Source organism: Dreissena polymorpha, chromosome 1 (assembly GCF_020536995.1).
Source record: "Dreissena polymorpha isolate Duluth1 chromosome 1, UMN_Dpol_1.0, whole genome shotgun sequence".
In the NCBI taxonomy this organism is placed as follows: Eukaryota; Metazoa; Mollusca; class Bivalvia; order Myida; family Dreissenidae; genus Dreissena; species Dreissena polymorpha.
In genome coordinates, this window is record NC_068355.1 from 131,011,375 (window position 1) to 131,023,718 (window position 12,344).

A 12,344-nucleotide genomic window follows, 5' to 3' on the forward strand; every position below is an offset into this window, starting at 1 on the left:
AACCCCGAAAAGGAAAAAGGGTTATAAAAACATTATTATTGATTCGATATTAATTATAATGGTACCGTTGCAAAGAAGAACCTCCACAGTTTCTAACCATGTTAAAATATTTTATGGCAGGGTCAGTGCCAACCTGTAAATCGCGGTCAAAATTGACCGAAAAATACCGTTTTGTTTTTGTACACAAAACAATGTCTAGAGGAAAACACGTAAAAGCTAAAAGGGGCTATAAAAGCATCCTTTTTCTAACCGACCATACATTTTTTGTACCGTTGTTATGGTTTTCTTCCACTGTTTCTAAATATGTAAAAAAAAATGTGAGAAAGCATAATATGAAATAAGGCGATGCATCAAAGCGACTCAATTAATCTGTAATAGAAGAAACCACGGACTCTAGATGACAATATACAATATACGCACCGTGAAGAAACTAACACACAACTTATATACAGATAATATTTGAATTAAATCATTAAAGGCACTTCCTAGCAGAAGAACCTGGAGTTCGTAAAGACTGTTATTAAAAAGTAAGGAAATGAACTTTCAATTATTACTTTAATCAGCAATTCAACAACAAACGGGCCATATTAAAGGGTTTCATGTGACCTAATGAACTGAACTGTTAGCCCAAAACCCCGCCCAAAACAGATTGTCATACTATCCGTTGCCAGCCTTGCAACCACAATTTACCTACGAAGGTCAGATCGGGATTCGAACCCGAAACCACCAATTAGCCATCTAAATAAGATATGATTCCGGCCTGGGTTGCTCTACCAATTAAGCTATTCTGACCGTTTGAAAAATATATGGGTAAACTGCAATTCTGTTGAATAGCATGATTAACTTGCTTAGAAAAACGTTTCCAAAGAATTACATGTACATTTCATTGAAATTGTTTTATGATTTAGAACGACATATTGTCAGTTCAAAAGGCCACACGAGGCAATGTTTGAAAAGCCCACAAAAGCTTCCGTTTGTAAAATGGTGATAATTTGCCGACTGTGTAGTTCATATAAACCCTTATTTTGCACAAATCTGGAAGAAACATATATGGATCGAAAACCAACTGCAGATAAGAGCAACATAACAGTCCTTGTAACTAAGTAACTTTTTTGTTTTAAAATCGCACAAAAGCTGCTGTTTGTAAAATAGATAAAATCACCTTATGTCGGCACACATCTGAAGTATATATGGTTCGAATACCAACTGCGGATAAGAGCAACTAAACAGTCCGGGGCAATTGCACTTTACCGGTACGCACTATAACCCAAGCCCTTATAATTAGTGTTAAGTTGCGTAAATTTCGGAATCCATGATGGCAGCGTACCGCTAAAGTGCAATATAGCCAACATAAATAAGGAGTTAAAGCGGGACTGCACGATTTGTGTCAAATATGTTAATCAGCAATTAAACAACAAACAGGCCATATTAAACGGTTTCATGTGACCGGACGAACTGATGAACTGAACGGTTAGCCCAAAACCCCGCCGAAAACAAATTGTCACACTATCCGTTTCCAGCCTTGCAACCACAAGTTTACCTACGAAGTTCAGATCGGGATTCGAACCCGAACCCACCCATGAGCCATCTAATGATACCGGCCTGGGTTGCTCTACCAATTAAGCTATCTGACCTTTTGAAAAATATGTAGGTAAACTGCAATTCTGTTTAATAGCATGAATGACTTGCTCAGCAAAAGTTTACAGTTATTCGCACATCCCTGCTCATAGCAAAACACAATTGACTAACATAAAATCATTTTCCGTAAATTTATAAATCTTAAATCGAAACATCTTCATTCATTTTCATAAGATAATGTTTTATTAATTTTGCATTGCCTTGTGGCTTTAAATTTAAATTATGAGATTTGTGACGTATATCGTGTGTGGTCATTTCAGTGACGAAAAAAAACTAGTTTAACCTCAAAATATTTAACATACAGCCCACACAGGCTAAACAGGGTCGACACTCTTCGCTGTTATGACATTTTTCGTTTAAATGAAGTCTCTTCTTAGCAAAAATACAATTAAGGCGGAAAGTGTTGTCCCTCATAAGCCTGTGCGTACTGCCCAGGCTAATCTGGGACGACACTGTACGCACATGCATTATGCCCAGTTTTCTCAGAATACGACACATAGTTTAAACGCATTTTCGATAGAATTAGCGACGACATATGAACGTGGTTTGTTTTTAACAGTTAATTATTTATTCAAAGCATCATCAAATGCAAAACGTATTTAGGATTGTTTGTTTGTCATGCATTATTGTAAACTTCGATAAGATTAAAAAAGAGCATACATGTGTATGTGGTTAAAAAAAATTAAGATAAATTGAAAGAGAGCATAATGTGGATGTGCATTTCGTTTGACTCTCTGGATTTTAATGACAAGTCGGACGTGGCATTTTAGTTAACAGTAAAATATTTGTTAAAACATCGAACGAGCCCAAAACGCATTTTGGATCTTGTGTTTGTCATGCATACTAGAAAACTTCCATAGGCATAAAATAACTCGCTTCTACGTGATCGCGGGTTTGTAAAAAAAATGGTCAGAATGGTTAGCGTTCGAAACAAACGTTATCAATAATGGTGTGGTTTAAATTAAATTGCGAAAAAGTGACGGAAGTACAAAAATGGTTGTGCATATCATTGTAAATATACCTTTAGACTTTTTTTCGTTGTATATTCGAAGTCCAATGCAATCAATGACGATTTGTCCAGTATACTTATTGAATTATCTGTCTATTTGTAAATCCAGTATGAAATTTATCAAACCTAATTTGATACTTAAAATACTTTCAAATATATATGCATTTAAATACAAGCAAAGTTCGGATTTCAATACACATATCTATACTTAGATTCTCAAAACCATACCCATATCAGTAATTTTAGTCGAAAAACTCACCCCGTATTTTCGGCACATCCCTATATACCCGTATATAGGAAGTTATCCCCCCCCCCTTTTTCCGGGGCTGGATGTCGAAGGCATAAATTGCATTTTATTGGACGAGATAGATTAATTTGTTATAATGGAAATGACACTTCAAAAGTAACTGTACTGGCGGATATCATTACATTATATCTAAATAGATATCATATATCTAAACATTAAGATATAATTGTTGTACCATAATCACATACCTTTATCTCAGTGCTTGTTCATCTCAAATTACCATGTGCAGTATGGACACAACCATTTTTCATCTTGGTTTGTCATTGTGTACCCAACACATCTTTTGTGAAACCATCTATTCAATTTGCATCTTTTATTGTCACATTCCACCATATCGCCAACTATATCAGGCAACTTACAAGCGCAAAAAATCTTAATAGAACAACTTTTTGCTACTTTACACGGCATTTTTGGCATGTTTTCTATTTTTGGAAATGTTGTAAAATGTTGTTTAGTAATACATTCTAATAAATGTGCTCTCATTCTTGGTATATCATATCTGATAATTGAAAAATCTACATCATAATTGTTGTGTAACTCCTCAGTAAGATTTGCAATAGCAAAAACACCACAATCTGTGTAATTAGGTTGACGTTGTACGTCGGGTATTTGTACTTGTACACTGCTCTCTCCATTTTCATAGATTTGAGCGATTTGAATTGAAATACTACTGTTTAGAGTTCTTGGAGATTTTAAACTGTCCACCACAATAACATGTCGATCTTTCTGTGATTGGTATGATAATACCCAGTGATTACTGGCGTTGTAATGTATTTGGGCGGACGGGGGATTTTGTTTCGTTAAACGTTTATTTATATCCCAGGTACCTAAATCATGATTAAAGTACGGAGCAAGAAGTGTGTTCTGCATCCCACTGTCAAGCGCGAATTGTTCTTTTAGCATTTGCTGACATTTGTTTATTATTGGGTCGTTCAGCCACCCAGATGGATTTTTAACTAGCTCTAAATCTATTGTAGATATATTTGCAATTTCTACATTATCGTCTTCCGCGTCATCAATGGTCATTTGATTAAAACACGTCTGTTCACTGGTAAATGAATAATCGCTGCTTATATTTAAATGGTTTTCTTCTTCGAGAACGTCTTCTGCAATTGAACTTAAATTGTTGTCAAACTTAATTTGTTTACAAGAAGTGAATGAATTGTTGGTGTTCCGGCTTCTTTTTTTAGACGTTGGTGTTTTGGGGGTTGATGCTATTAAATTGGCGAGCTTTTGTTTCAGCGATGTGTCGCAAGATTTTCCAGTTGGTGTCATGAGTATTGAATCGGGTGCTGGGTTAATTTCGAAGTCGGCTTTTTTCGGTTTCTTTTGTCCCGTTTTTTTTTGGCAACACGCGGTTTGCTATTTTTTCGAAGAAGCGTGAGATTTTTAACCGTGCGTTTATCACAGATTCCATCAATACCAAAATATGAATCATTTTCTGCACACGTGAAATGCAAATTATTTCATTGCGAATGAGATGCTAATAGACTGATGTAATGACAGCGATGAATTGAAAGAATCTGTTTGTCTTACATGTACACTATACATGAAAGGAAGGTATCATTAATCTCGTTTATTTTATATATATTATTATGAAAATAATTGTAGTGACTGTCATGTTTTATACATAGCACACACAATGCACCCATATCCGATTTTTCGTCATTTAAAGTCAAAAGTTTCAATTGGTTGCATCAAAATATCACTCACTACAAGTTGGTTTTTAACTACTTCAAAAAATGAAAATGTCCCTTTAATTGACTATAGAGGATTTGACACCATTGAGTTAATGCTGTTAGTACAGATGACATAATAGTTTCAGATTTTAATTCGCACCTTTCGCTTAAGTCAACGTTCAATGGCACGCGCACTTATTATTGTAACTAATGCAAGCTAAAATTAATATGTGAATACTTTCTAAAAAACCACTATCCTGCGAAAATGGATCTTATTTAATTGTGGTTCCCTCTTATGTTGTCCGTCGACTTTAAGAATAATGTGTCAGTAATAAAAGTATTGTACATATTCACATGCTTTGTAATAAATGAAAGATGCAAATGTGTCCTATTCATCTTTTTCAGTGCGCTTAATGTAGCTTCTTTACCTGTGACTACGTGCTTATTTTTTCGAAGAAATGAAAGATTCAAATGTGTCTTATTGATATAATACTACATGCTATACTGCCAGGGTCATGCGAAGATGGATCTTATTTCTAAATATCCAACTTAATTAGCGCCGTCTTTATTAAGGCTATGTCTATTTAAAGAACAGATTACGGGGCGCCTAGATTACAGTGAAGTTTATACTAATGTGCAACAATGATGTGGGTCCACTCTCGTTGTTTATTTTAAATGTACATAACAATTTGGCAATAAATGACATCAGTTATTTTGAGTAAATCCAATTTGTTCATAACAGTAGCCAGGTGCCTGAGATAGAGCTGATAAATAGGGATAACCACAGCGGGTGGCTAATACACAGTGTAGACTTCCCCTGTTTTATTATTGGAATTGTTTTTTTATCTGATTGGCATTTATGAAGTGTATTAATTCGGGTCTGTTGGCGATCATTTTATGTGCAAAACTGTGTTTCTTACATACTTTCAATCGTTATGCTTTTAAACACAATTTCATGAAACCATTTAATTAAATACATTGGCGCGTTGGAACATGAATTATAAATCAAGCTGAGTGGTATCAGTTTTTAAATCGCATAACTCGCCTAAATCAACGTTCAATGTCACGCACGCTTAACAAAATTATAAAAACATCACGTGATTCATTATATTTGTTTAAAAAAGTATGTACACATATTATATGTATTGGTATATTTTGTTTTTGTTTTTAATCAACAAGAAAAAATAAAACATTGTCATATATATAGCGCTTTACCTTTGCAAAATTCTACATTACATAAAGAAGTATCGTATTTGTTAAAGTGAACATGCTTGACATATTTATAATGCATTATTACAAGTATTATAGTGCAAACGGAATTTGACCTTTAAATTTATGCAATCCACATTTTTAAGCGTCGTATTGTAACAGTAGCAGACAACAGGCATCAGGTTAATAAGAATAACTGATGTATTTATTAAACGTGAATAACATCACCAAGTAACATGTTTTGAAATTACAAATAATAGTATAACATTATTCAACTATCAATGGTCATTAAAAGCTATGTTTAAAAGCAAATAATATCAAAATGTTTGCCGAAATAAACAATTGTGCTGTGTTTGTGTCACGCTCTATTGGTAATGGTATTTAAGTCGGTCCATACAATCACCGAAAAGCACCGAAAAGCATGAAATTATTCTCGGTTTGATAAATACGCTATAGTATGGTTGACTACGTGTTATTTAGAAGAGAGATTATGGTAATGGTTTAGCGCGTATAATGCACGGGTTTTGTGTGCATGTTTTAGCGCGAAAGCGCACGAGTTTTTCGTTTTGGGGTATATATGATTTGCACATCTAGTAAGACGCCATTCGAGGGTTGTTTTTGACAGGCAAAGTTATGGAGCAAGAAAACGAAAGGGTGATAACCCCGCCCACCCGCCCTTAATGAACATATGTATGGTTAAATAATTGGTTACATTGCTTTTATGTTTATAATTTTGCTATTATAAAGTCTATATTTAGTATATTTTCAGTTCGGTTTTTAGTCCATGTGAGATGGGATCTTAACACGAACCGATTTCTTTACTGGGAAAGACGATGGGTGTATTTTCATTTGAGTCTGAAGCAGCTAAGTTTTCTTGATTATTTTGACTCATTTTTTACATAATATTGTGTTTGAATGAGGTCTTTTAAGTTATGGGTGTCATGTTTTTCGAGACTCTCAATTTCTGGAGATAGTACCTCCAGCATACTTATTGAAATATTGGTATGTTTAAATGTCAGTGTTATAATTTTTTGTTGTCGTTCGTAATGAACGTTTAATTTTAAAGACATTTTTATTTTACGATTACTTAATATTTTCATTTTGGTGTGACTGGTTAGATGTTGAAGTCGGTTTAATATAGCTGTTAAATTCGTCATATGCATTTATATATTTCTCGGAATATTTATGATTTATCAACATTCTTTATAGATGCTTTATGGATTTTATGGTTTGAGTGATTTGTTTGTTTCTTGTTGATGTCCGGGGTGTGTGCAGGATGCTTTTGATGTTTGTTTGTTATGTTAACTTGCGCAATGAAATTGATAATGTTTTAATTACATTTTTTACTATAAAATACTTAATGTTACAGTATCTTAATAGCTGCTTATTTGTAGATTTCTCTAAATTAGAGGTTTTGGGAGGTGATGAAGGCACCTAGACACCGGTCTCGAGCCATGGGTCCTCATACGTCCCCCTGCCATTAAAAGAAAAAATAAGAAAACAAAAATGGCAGTAGGGTTGCGTATCCCGCTCGCGGTTTTACCTGAATCGTTTATTACTACTGATTATTGTATGGGGTGTACGTGAAGTCATGTACACTTCTCTTGATTGGTGGTGGTAGATGAATCTTGCAGATATTAGCAGCTTCTTTGAACAAATTAATGTTTCACATTTGTTTATTTATAATATTTAAGCAAGTTAGCGTGATTGATGGGCATTGGGGGCGTCCTGTGTGCACTGTGGGCATCGGCGGGGATCAGTTTATTCAAATAGTAACTCTTTTTTGAGATATATACTTGACGTCTAATTGTTATGAATACATTTGCACCTTTTCACATGACACACATGTGTATACGAAGTATTCATAATTACATGCCCTACAGCATTTAAATAGTATCGTTTCAGTTCTTTATACACCTGAACAAAGATGTTACACCGTTTCCAGTCGTCTCGAGATTCCTCAACTGAGCGGTGCCGTTGAGGTCTATATCCATTGCGCATACAACATATACGGGCGTCAGAAGAATTGTTTTTTGCATTTATTTGTTGAAAGTCCTGTCAAATACAAGCACTCACTCCTATTTTGTCTTTGGTTTATTATTTGTTTGATAATGATAATGATGATGATATGGGTTATAAAGATGATGAGATTTTAATAGTATTTTGAGAATAGAGAATAATAAATTTACTCATAACTATGAGTAAACTCAATTTCTCTCTCTATATATGCAATATATCGTTTCTAGCGTGTGTTAACGGGTTTAATTAGTTATTAATGGTTATATGAATGTATGTCTATACTACATTTTGCCCAAAATTGGATAAATATCGGCAATATACCGACCGAATAGCAATTCATGTGAAGACCGAAAAGCAATCAATTTCTCGCTATATAAATGAAAAATTGCGTTTCTATTGTGTGTAACGGATTACATGAGTTATAAATGGTTATATTGTATGCATACTTATACTACCTTTTGTTTATTATGATGTATTAATGCCCAAAATTGGATAAATATCGGCAATATACCGCCCGAAAAGCACTTCATGTGACGACCGAAAAGCACTCAATTTCTCGCTATATATATGAAAACTTGCGTTTTTATTGTGTGTAAACGGACTAAATTAGTTATACATGGTTATATTTCATGCATATTTATACTACCTTGTGTTTATTATGATGTATTAATGCCCAAAATTGGATAAATATCGGCAATATACCGACCGAAAAGCACTTCATGTGAAGACCGAAAAGCACTCCCGCGACAGCACAGAATCACCGAAAAGCACTCAATTTCTTCATATTTACATGAAAGTAAGCCATAAGTGCCGTTTATAATGGATTGAAAACATGTACGTATTAATTAAGTCATTAATGACTTCGTTAAATATTGATTTAAGTTTAAAGATTACGCACAATAGTATTTTTATTTGCAACCGAAAAGCACTATCGCGCCAGCATAGAATCACCGAAAAGCACTCAATTATTCTATATATACATGAAAGTAATTATAAGGGCCGATTTTAATGGAGTGAAAAAATGTACATATTTATTTAGTCAATAATGACTTCGTAAAATATTGATTTAAGTTTAAACATAAAAAAGGCAGTTCTTCTTTTCATTTGCATCAAATTAAAGGTTAAAGACCGATTGTTTAAAAAAACTGCTATTTTATGAATATATATCAAGCACGTACACTTAACAAAAATACGATATTTCTTTATTTAATGTAGAATTTTGAAAAAGTAAAGCGCTTTATACATAACAATGCTTCTTTCTGGTACTTCTTGAGTAAATAAACAACAATGTATAGCATATTATATTTGTACATAATTTATAAAAAGAACTATGCGCGTCCCATTGAACGTTGAGTTAAGCGAGAGTTGAGAATTAAATTACACATTCATTGTTTCATTTTTTTTAAATTTAAATGATTGAAAAATTATGTCAGAAAACCAGCTTTTCTGCATTAAATGACCTTTAACAAAACGCCATCAGACCCGAATGAATACACGTCATTTATTCCAAGCAGGTAAATAACAAATACTATAATAAAACAGGGGAAGTCTACACTGGGTATTAGCAACCTGCTGTGGTTATCGTATCAGCTCAATACACAGGAACATGGCCATAATGGCTACTGTACTGGAAAAATTGGATTTACAGTCAAAATAACCAATTTCGTTTAAGTCTACACTGTGTATTAGCAACTTGCTGTGGTGATCTTATCAGCTCAATACACAGGAACATGGCTACTGTACGGAAAAAAATGGATTTACAGCCAAAATAACTGATTTCATTTATTGCTGAAGTGGTGTGTAATTTAAATTAACAACGAGCATTGATCCACCTCACCGTTGCACATTATATTAAATTAATTAATTTAATGAACTAATTAAAGACGGCGCTAATAAAGTGTGAAGGTGGAAATTAAGAAATAAGATATATTTTCGCATGACACTGAAAACACACGATACATGGATAAAATATAAATAAGACACATTTGAATCTTTCATTTCTCCAACAAAATAGCACGTAGTCACATATATAAGATAGCTTAAAGGCCAGAAAACAATATAAGTTAGACACATTTGCATCTTTCATATCTTAAAAAAACAAACATGTGAATCTAAAGCAAAAAAAACCCGTAAAAACAGGCTGACTTTGACCGGGATTTACAGGCGGACTCTGACCCTGCCATAAATTATTTTGACATGGTTAATAACTGTGGAGTATCTTCTTTACAACGGTACCACTATAATTAATATCGGACGAATAATAATGCATTTATAACCATTTTCGCTTTGATGCTTCGCCTTATTTCATATTATGCTTTCTCACAATATTTTTTTACATATTTAGAAACAGTGGAAGCATACCGTAACAACGGTACCAAAAATGTATGGTCGGTTGTGAAAAGGATGCTTTTATAACCCCTTTTAGCTTTTCCATGTTTTCATCAAGACATTGTTCTGTGTAAAAAAACACGGTATTTTTCGGTCAACTTTTACCGCACAGCGATTTACAGGTTGACACTGTCCCTGCCATAAAATATTTTAACATCATTAGAAACTGTGGAGGTCCTTCTTTGCAACGGCACCATTATAATTAATATCGGACGAAAAATAATGCATTTATAACCATTTATATCGGTTCCGGGTTTTCTTTACGGCATTTGCGTGTGTAAAAAAACCCGTTAAAACAGGCCGACTTTGTCCGCGATTTACAGGCCGACTCTGACCCTGCCATAAACTATTTTATATATTATTAGAAACTGTAGAGGATCTTCTTTACAACGGTACCATTACAATTAATATCGGACTATTAATAATGCATTTATAACCATTTATATCGGTTCCGGGTTTTCTTTACGGCATTTGCGTGTGTAAAAAAACCCGTTAAAACAGGCCGACTTTGTCCGCAATTTACAGGCCGACTCTGACCCTGCCATAAACTATTTTATATATTATTATAAACTGTAGAGGATCTTCTTTACAACGGTACCATAACAATTAATATCGGACTATTAATAATGCATTTATAACCATTTATATCGGTTCCGGGTTTTCTTTACGGCATTTGCGTGTGTAAAAAAACTCGTTAAAACAGGCCGACTTTGTCCGCGATTTACAGGCCGACTCTGACCCTGCCATAAAATATTTTATATATTATTAGAAACTGTAGAGGATCTTCTTTACAACGGTACCATTACAATTAATATCGGACTATTAATAATGCATTTATAACCATTTATATCGGTTCCGGGTTTTCTTTACGGCATTTGCGTGTGTAAAAAAACTCGTTAAAACAGGCCGACTTTGTCCGCGATTTACAGGCCGACTCTGACCCTGCCATAAAATATTTTGATATGGTTAGAAACTGTAGAGGATCTTCTTTACAACGGTACCATTATAATTAATATCGGACGAATAATAATGCATTTATAACCATTTATATCGGTTCCGGGTTTTCTTTACGGCATTTGCGTGTGTAAAAAACCGTTAAAACAGGCCGACTTTGTCCGCGATTTACAGGCCGACTACGACCCTGCCATAAAATATTTTGATATGGTTAGAATCTGTAGAGGATCTTCTTTACAACGGTACCATTATAATTAATATCGGACGAATAATAATGAAGTTATAACCATTTATATCGGTTCCGGGTTTTACCTAAAAGATTTCCGGGTTTTCCGGATATTTCCGGGTTTTATACCTCGCCGGGCCCAGCCAAAGGGGGAAAACGCGTCGTTTATTAGGAAAAGGGGAAACTTTAAAATTCACTCTTTTATATGTTATGAAGTTTATTATATGAATGCACATGTATGTATGAATGTTATATTCACAGCTGAATTGCTCTGTCCTTTTTCTAAAATATATCCCAATGATTTTTTCAACATTAGTTTTAGACAGTTTAGCCTTCATGCACACTCTCAGTTTTCCTAGCCATTTTGAGTCTAATTGGAACTTTCTAATCGATAAAATGGCAAATTTGAGCATTTTTTAATCAATAAAATGGATCAAATTGGAATGTTTTTATCATCAAATATTGACACAATATATGCAGATACATCAGGACTTTTCCTGGCTATTTTGGGAAAAGCATGAAATTCATATAAAAAAACACTGATTTGGGAAATACTAATTTAATGTAACTCTTTATTATAATTCAAAATCATATTATATTATTAATATGTTATATACTTTGTTAGTTGTTATGAAATAAATATTTATTATAAGAGAGTTGTTAAAAAAAAAAAAATATTCTGGAAAGGATTTTTTTCTACAAAATCGTGGAAAAATATATACTCTTTTTTGAGGGGAATGGGGCCGAATATCGGCCCCGAAATTGCCATAAAAAACACTGCCTTCTTCCCACAAGACTGATAATTCAGGGTTTTCTTACAAACTTCTCAAACCGCTTTTCCACAAGCTTCCACTTTTCTCCACCAGTTCACTCCCCGCCCTTACTACAGCGTAGTCTTTCTCGTGTAACCATTCC